General features: G+C 34.6%; 1 protein-coding gene across 3 annotated transcripts in view; it reads left to right on the forward strand.

The window, feature by feature from the left end:
* Positions 1 to 8,508, forward strand: part of Acer3 (alkaline ceramidase 3) — a 158,541-nt gene that overhangs the window by 109,680 nt on the left and 40,353 nt on the right. The gene's annotated exons all lie outside the window — the stretch shown is intronic.

The following is an 8,508-nucleotide window of genomic DNA, read 5'->3' on the forward strand; positions in this document are numbered from 1 at the left end:
TATAGAAAAGACAAACTGTAAAATCCTTGAATTTCACTCCTTAATTTATTTTATTTATTTATTTATTTATTTATTTATTTATTTTTGGTGAAACCAGGGATTGAACTCAGATCCTTGCATTTGCCAGTCAAGCACTTATCCTACTGAGCCATCTCCCCAGCCCCCTTAATTTATTTTAATACAATTTTGGGAATTGTTGTTGTTGTTCTGAGGCAGAGTCTCAAAAAATTTATTAAAATAATTTGAAGGACTATTCAAGGGTTTTTTAATTTTACCAGGCTGATCTTTTCTAGGCTGTGATGTAACTTAGACTGGCATTAAACCCACAGTTCTGTTTCCCAAGTGCTGGGATTGCAGGTCTGTGCTTTCAGCTAAATTTTTTGATGTAATAAATTACTTACTTGAAGGAAGCAAACACAGGAAACTTTGGTAGGAAATGATGAGTTAAGTATATGACATTACAAATCCAAAGTAGAAACAAGTGACAGACCTTAAATATAGTTTTTATTAATTGAGTGCAACTATGTGCATGGTACTGTATTCTTTAGTACACATACTTCTAATCTTACCAAAAGTCCTACAAATTAGGGATTATTGTGCACATTTTAAGGGACAGGACCTGAGAAGTATTAAGTAAATTGCCTCTGGATGACAGTAAGGAGCAAAACCAAGATTGTAACCTAGATATATCTGACTCCTGTTATCATTCTTTTTTTTTTTTTTTTTTTTACGGAACCAGGGAATGAACTCAGGCCCTTGCGCTTGCCAGGGAAGCACTTATTCCACTGAGCCATCTCCCCAACCCGTCATCATTCTTTTAACAAACTAGCTAACATAAATAAGTCACTAAGCATATTTTAAGGAGTGTCAGAAGCCTGTAATTTTAAGATATTGTGTACTTATGTGAACAAGTACTCCTGTAACTTTTTAAACTCAAGCTATACAGTAATCATCTAACAAATCTATTAAAATAAAATACATATCCTTGTTGGACCTTGCTTTTCTCCAGGCCAACTGGAAGCAAGTGTGCTAAAGTGATGCTCTAGAAAAGACATTATCACTTTCTTCTTTACTGTAATTTGAACTCAGGTCATTTCCACAAAATTTGAAAATTTTGGGTTAATTCTTACAGGTTTATAGCTATCAATTTTCCATTTTGTGTTTTAGATCTATTTGATAATATAATGTCTGCTGCTGCAATATCCATGATTTTCCAGTGACAAATATTTTTTTCTGTGTCTATAGCAATAATATTTGCTGATATATAAGGGGGAATGAAAAACAAGTTGATTCACATCCACTGTGGTTTATGTTTTAGTTCTGGAGATTGAACTTTAGGAAAAAGTTTAGGGTTGTAGTTCAGTGGTAAAGCATATGTACTTGGAATATGCAAGGCCCTGGGTTTGACCTCCACCCTATCACCATATCAAATAGGATTTTCCAGATAGTTGAAATGTGTTTTATAAGAAACTATTAAACAAATAAACTAGATTTCTAAGGTGATCTTCGTGTAATTAAATTGAAGTTGTAAGTATTAATATGAATTCATGGTATGTATATCATATGAGGAAAACTGCATGGAGAAATTTGTGAACAAAGTTAGCATCACCAGTAAAAGGACAACAAGGTCTCATGTTTCTCCTGATCTGAAGCACTGAGGATATATCAGCTATCTGGTATTCATGCCAAAAATTCATAGCCTGAGTTAATAATGAGGAAGCACCAAACAAACCCAAAATAAAACACATTACATAAACTAAATGGGTGATACCCTTCAAAAAAGTCATAAAAGATGAAGATCAAAGAACCATAGGAAAAAAAAAAGAAAAAAGAACCATAGAATAGAATAGAAAACAAAGAAATCATGCCCATTATACCTGGGAAGAAAGATAAATAAGAATTTGCAGGGATTTCAGATTAGAAAGGACTATGTTCAAATCCAAGGAAGAATAGGAAAGCGTAATCAATTCGTGCTTAAGTGCGTGGATACAGGGATTAGTTTGTCTGGGTCCAGAGCTTGAATTTGTCATACCCTATATAAACTAGATAATTTATTTAATCTTCTGTGTCATCATATCCTTACCTCTAAGATGAGGATCAGTAACAGCACTTCATAGGATTGTAGAGTTAAATGAGATAATATATGTAGTATGCTCATTACACTGCTGTTATTTATTTATTTATTTATTTATTTATTTATTTATTTATTTATTTATTTTGTTCACCGAACTGGGGATTGAACGCAGGCCCTTGCGCTTGCCAGGGAAGTGCTCATTCCACTGAGCCATCTCCCCAGCCCCTACACTGCTCTTATTAGTAATTAAGCTAAGAAGAAATATGATCAGTTTTGTTTACTAGAAATTTGTGATTCTAGCAGGTGAAGGATGAATTAAAGTATTAAAATCAGGAAAAGACAACATTTAGTATTTAAAAACTACCTTTTTGTGTCAAGTAACTAGTCAGATTTAAACAGAAAAAGGAACAAAAAGCAGAATAGAGAATTGTAATTTTACCATTCATATTATCAGATCACAAAGCAATGAAACAAGAAATTAATAGCAAAAGAAAAACAAAAACTCCAAATGTGTGGAAATTAACAGAACACTCTTGAGTAATCATGGGTCACAGAGGAAATTAAGAAGTAAGACGGTTCCTAGAATTACATGATAACACCTGTACAATATACCAATGCTTATGAGACACAGTGAAAGCAGTCCTACAAAGGTAGTTTATAGTTGTAGATAAAACATGGGAAAATCAGAACAACCCCAAGTAAATAATCTAATAATATATCTTACAGTCTTAGAAAAGCAAGAACAATCCAAAATCTAGAACTTGTACAAGGAAGGAAATTAGAAAGATTAGAGTAGAAATTAATGAAATGAAGACTAAAAAAGTAATACAAAAAAAATCAGTGAATCAAAGTACTATTTCTTTGAAAAAATAGATAAAATAGGCAGACCCTTAGCCAGTCTTACCCAGAAAAGACACAAATTAGTACAATTAGTAATGAAGAGAAGTTCACAATGGACACTACCAAGATCCAGAAAATTATTAGCAACTACTTCACAAACATGTACCAACCAACTAGAGAATTCAAAAGAAATGAAAAGTTCCTACACATACATGAATTGCCAAAACTGAACCAAGAAGACTTAAAAGTCTTAAACAGTCCAATAACTGGTAATAAAACTGAAGCAGTAATAGTAATTTTTTTAAAAAGCTTACCAACTGAGAAAAGTCTAAGACCTGATGGATTCACACCAAAATTCTGCAGGAACTTTTCAGGGAATACCTAACACCAATACTCCTCAAACTTTTTAATGAAATTGAGCAGAAAGGAGAACTTCTAAAATCATTCTTAGAAGGTAACATTCTGATCCCAAAACTAGACAAAGACTCAACCAAAAAAGAGAACTATAGCCCATTTTCTCTTAATCAACATAGATACAAAAGTCCTTAGGAAAATACTGGCAAATAGCAGCAGATCATCAAAAAGATGATACACCATGTTACACCAAGCAGATTTGATCTCAGGGTTGCAAGAATAGTTCTACACATGCATATCAATAAATATAATGCATAACATAGGAGGAGGGACAACAATCACATAATGATCTCAATAGATGCAGAGAAAGCCCTTCACAAAATCAAACATGCATTTGTGGTCATTTTAAAAAGCCCAAAGAGAACAATTATAGAAGGTCCTTATTTCAACATGATGAAAGTCTTTTATGACCTACCTACTATTAGGATCATATTAAATAGGGAAAGGCTGTGAAAGCCTTCCTTCAAAAGTCAGGAAAAAGACAGAGATGTCCATTACTACCATTCCTGTTCAACATAGTCCTTGCAACATTAGCCAGAGGAATTAGGCAAGAGAAAGAAATAGAAAGGAATATTGTAGGAGAACAAAATGAAAAGAATCATTGTTTGAAGATGACATGATCGTGTACCTACAAGACTCAAAGAAGTCCACCAAACAGCTCCTAAAACGGATAATGGGGTTCAGCCTTGTAACAGGATACAAGATAAACACAAAAATCAGTAACATTCCTATACACTAATAATGAAATCACAGAAAAAGAAATTAGGAAAACAATACCATTCACACAATAGCATTGAACACTTAGGCATTAACCTAAGGAAGTAAAAGATCTATACAGTGATCTTTGCATCCAAATGAAATTGAAGATGTCAGAAAATGAAAGAATATCCCCTGCTGCTGGCTAGGCAGAAGCAATGTAATCAAAGTAGCTATACTTCCAAAGCCGATACATAGATTTAATACATTTTCTATCAAAATGCCAACGTAACTTTTCAGAGCTAGAGCAAATAATTCTAAAATTTAATGAAATCAGAAGAGACTCTGAATAGCAAAAGTATTCCTGGGTACCAAAAGTGAGGCAGGAGGAATCATAATGCCAGACTTGAAGTTATACTACAAAGCTATTTTGATTATAACAGCATGGTACTGGCATAGAAATAGGCATATCGTTCAATGGAACAGAATAAAGGAAGCAGAAACAACCCAAGGGACACACAGCTATTTGATCTTAGATTTGAGTCCAGACTCATATCTTACCATTTATTAAACCAAAATCAAAATGAATCAAAGATCGGAATGTTACCCAAAAGGACTTAATCTGCTGGAAGATAAAATAGGTAAAATTCTTGAAGACATAAGGTAGAAGCAAGGACATTTTGAGCAGAATCCCACTGATGCAAGAAATAATACTGAGACCAACAAACGAAATAATTAAATTTAAAAACTTCTGCACAGCAAAGGAAACAACAGAGTAAAGAGACAATCCAAATTTTTTATTCTTTTGGTACAGGGTCTTGCTACTCAGTTTAGACTCATAGTGATCCTCCTATCTCAACCTCCCCAGCGCTGTTATCACAGGCGTGTGCCACCATGCCTGGTTTCAGGGCAGGCATGGCATGACAGGGATTCTGGGGCTGGCACAGCCTGCCGTACCAGGGATTGAACTCTGGACCTTGCACCTGCTAGGCGGGCACTCAGACCACCAAGCTATCTTCCCAGCCTGAGACAATCTAAAGAACAGGAAAAAATGTTGCCAACTATTCCTCTCAGATGGAAGACTAACATCAAGATGATATGAAAAAGTAAAAAAAAAAAAAAAAGTTAAAGACAAAAATAGAAAAAAGATAGGAAGTAGGGAGAAATTCAGATACTTCCCAAATTACAAATTCTGTTGTTTTAAAAAACATTTCAATATAAATTGGTTTCATTTATACTACTTTATCTTATTTCCTCAAAAACAAAGGTTTATGTTATTATCTGTTATTTTTTTCATAAGTAGCTTTTTGGTTTATGTCTTGTACTCTGAGTAACTACATTAAAGGTAAAGATGTGGCGGGGGGAGGTAAAGATGCACAGTATAGCTATAGATACTTTCTTTATTGGTATGAAATTGTTTTTTCATAAAAATTTAGAAAGCAGGAAATGCTTCTCAGAGTTTTATTGGGGCTGGGGAGACGGCTCAGTAGAATAAGCGCTTCCCTGGCAAGTGCAAGGGCCTGAGTTCAATCCCTGGTTCCACCAAAAAAAAAAAAAAAAAATTAAATTAAATTAAATAAAGTTTTATCAAGGAAGAGAAACTTCATATACCTGCTTATTTTGAGATCAGTTATTGCATGTTCTTATGTTTAAAATTCTTCATGAGGTGGGCATCATAGGCAACTCAGGAGGCTGCGGCAAGAGGATCACACGTTCAAGGCTAGTCTAGGCAATGTAAGAAGACCCTGTCTCAAGATTTTTAAATTTTTGAATGGGTTGGGGGTAAGTGTATAATCCCAACACTGTGGGTAGCTAAGATAGGATCCAAAGTTCAAGCCCAGCATTGGCAGGTTAACAACTTAACAAAATCCTGTCTCAAAATTTAAAAGAAAAAGGTAGAAGGTCAGTATGAAGGTTCTGGGTTCATTACCGCCACAGTAGCAACAACAAAAACTTCCATGAAACCTATCAAAACAGCTAATATTAAAAGAATCGTGTGTCATCACTGAAGATTTGTTTATACAGGTACTTTTTTGTTCTTATTTGAGACAGTGCCTCACTCTAATCCAGGCTTGTCTTGAACTCCTTCCAGCCTCTCACTTGCTAGGATTACAGGTGTGTGCTGCAAAACTTGATTTACGCTGGTAATTTTAAAAATAAAGAACTAACATGATACAATACTAACTTTAATAATTGCTTTTCAAATCAGGTATAACATGGTAAAATAAAACATCATTATTTTCCATTCCAGTCTTTCTTTAGCCAACGAAATGATTTATTTTTATAGCATGACTTTGTATGCTTCCAGCTTATATTACTTATAAAACTCAAACTCTTAGTGTTTATTGTCTTGATAATACACCTTAATTGTTTTTGAATGGCCATATTTGCCCTCTATTTTATACTTTATTATTTACCTTCTATTTTGTATTTTAAACTACTATAATCAGGCCAGTGAAATAGCTCAGCAAACTAAAGCGCCTGCTTAGGCAAGCTTAGGTTCAATCCCTGGCACCACATGCCACACCAGCCAGGCCCCCCAGGGCACACGTATGTAATCCCAGCTTTGGGAAGGCTGGAAGCAGGAGTATCACCACAAGTCTCAGCTGCATAGTGAGATCCTGCAACAGCCAAATACATTTTTTAAAAATTTTAATTAAAAAATAAATACTATAATCTTTCATTTTAATATTTAATCATCTTATTTGAATCCTGTTTTATAGCAACTAGCAAATCTGAAAGACAGTTTTCATTTTTCTGTCTAAAGTGAATTTTGAAGCTAGAGATGATGGCACACACCTGTAATCTCAGCACTCTAGGAGGTTGAGAGAGGAGGATTGCTAGTTCAAACCCAGCCTGGGCAATTTAGTGACTTAGCAAAAATAGTTTAAGAGGGTTAGATTCAATCTTTTTTCTTTCTTTCTTTCTTTCTTTCTTTCTTTTTTTCTTTCTTTCTTTCTTTCTTTCTTCTTTTTTTTTTATATTTTAGGGAAGGGTCTACAGAGTGTTTAGGGTCTTACTACTCTAGATTCCATCTTTACTACCACGAAATAGTAACAATAATAAATGAAATGAATTTTATATCTCATGGCTCAAAAATTAATTCTTATAAATGTGATAAGTGTAAAATGATATGACAATGTAGAGTCTGGCTAAAATCTTAAAATCTTTAAATAGAATTGAGATGACTTTACCTCTGGCATATATATCATTACTCTGGTATTGAAAAATAAGTTAGATTGCTCACTACTGTGCTTCATTACAGTATTTTTCATTATTTTATAAAGCCTTATTTGAAAACTTCTTTGTTTCCCATGTCTAATCTAGAATACCTTATTCCTGATCTGTTAATCAGTTAGACTACTTTCTGTGTGTACCATATTCATGGTTTTTTAAAAAATGTTTGTATATCTTTAATTTTCTATGTACGTTCTTAAGAAAGCTGAGAGTTTTGTTCTTTTGTCAAAGTTCAGTACTGCTCTCAATTTTTAATTTATGTTTTACTTTTATTTTTTTGAGACAGGGACTCCATGTATAGTCCAGGCTAGCCCTAAATTCTCAGTGGAGCCGAAGCTGGCCTTGAATTTGTGGTATGCCACTACACTTGGCATTCTCAATCTGTCATGTAATTTTTATATGCTTATGTATAGAAACTTAGAAAAATTGTTTTTGGCCAGACATGGTGGCACACATCTATAATGCCAGCCACTCAAAAAACTGAGGCAGGAGGATCACAAGTTCAAGGCCAACCTAGCCAGTTTACCAAGATCCTGTGTACAAACAGAAAAAATTTTAAGGCTGAAGATACAATTAGTGGTACAGTTAGTTACCTGTGTTTAATGAATAGTACCACAAAAAAAAAAAAAAAAAATGCTTGTTTTTAAATTTGGGACAAAATTTAAATAATTTTCAAACCCTAAAAATAATAGAAAAGAATTTTAAAATAACAATGATGTCTAATACAAGGGAGCAATAACTTGACAATTTAGAATCTTGATTTCTTGCCACTTAATTACTTGTGGGAAATTTTCTTCTGTCTCCATTCTTTAATTTTCTTCCTCTGAAAAAATGTTCATAGGGCCAGCCAAATAGCTCAGTGGCTTAAAGCACCTGCTTAGGCAGATGCAGCAGCCAGGTTCAATCCCGGGTGTGCCCAGGGCATGCTGAGACTGCGATTGAGACTGGGCATGGTGGTGCAGGCCTGTAATCCCAGCTCTTTGGAAGGCTGAAACAGGAGAATGACTGTGAATTCGATTTACATAGTGAGACCATATAGACCCTGTAGACCCTTACTAAAAAAAAAAAATTTCCCCGGGCTTGCTGTGCCAGCCCCGCCCCTGGGACACTGAGAGGGCAATTGAGATTGGGCATGGTGGCATGTGCCTGTAATCCCAGCTCTTGGGAGGCTATAAACAGGCAGATCAGTACAAGTTCGATCCAGTAGTGAGACCCTGAACACCTTGTAGACCCTTCCCTAAAATACA

The sequence above is a fragment of the Octodon degus genome, unplaced genomic scaffold (genome assembly GCF_000260255.1).
Source record: "Octodon degus isolate 3935 unplaced genomic scaffold, OctDeg1.0 scaffold00049, whole genome shotgun sequence".
NCBI classification, from domain to species: Eukaryota; Metazoa; Chordata; class Mammalia; order Rodentia; family Octodontidae; genus Octodon; species Octodon degus.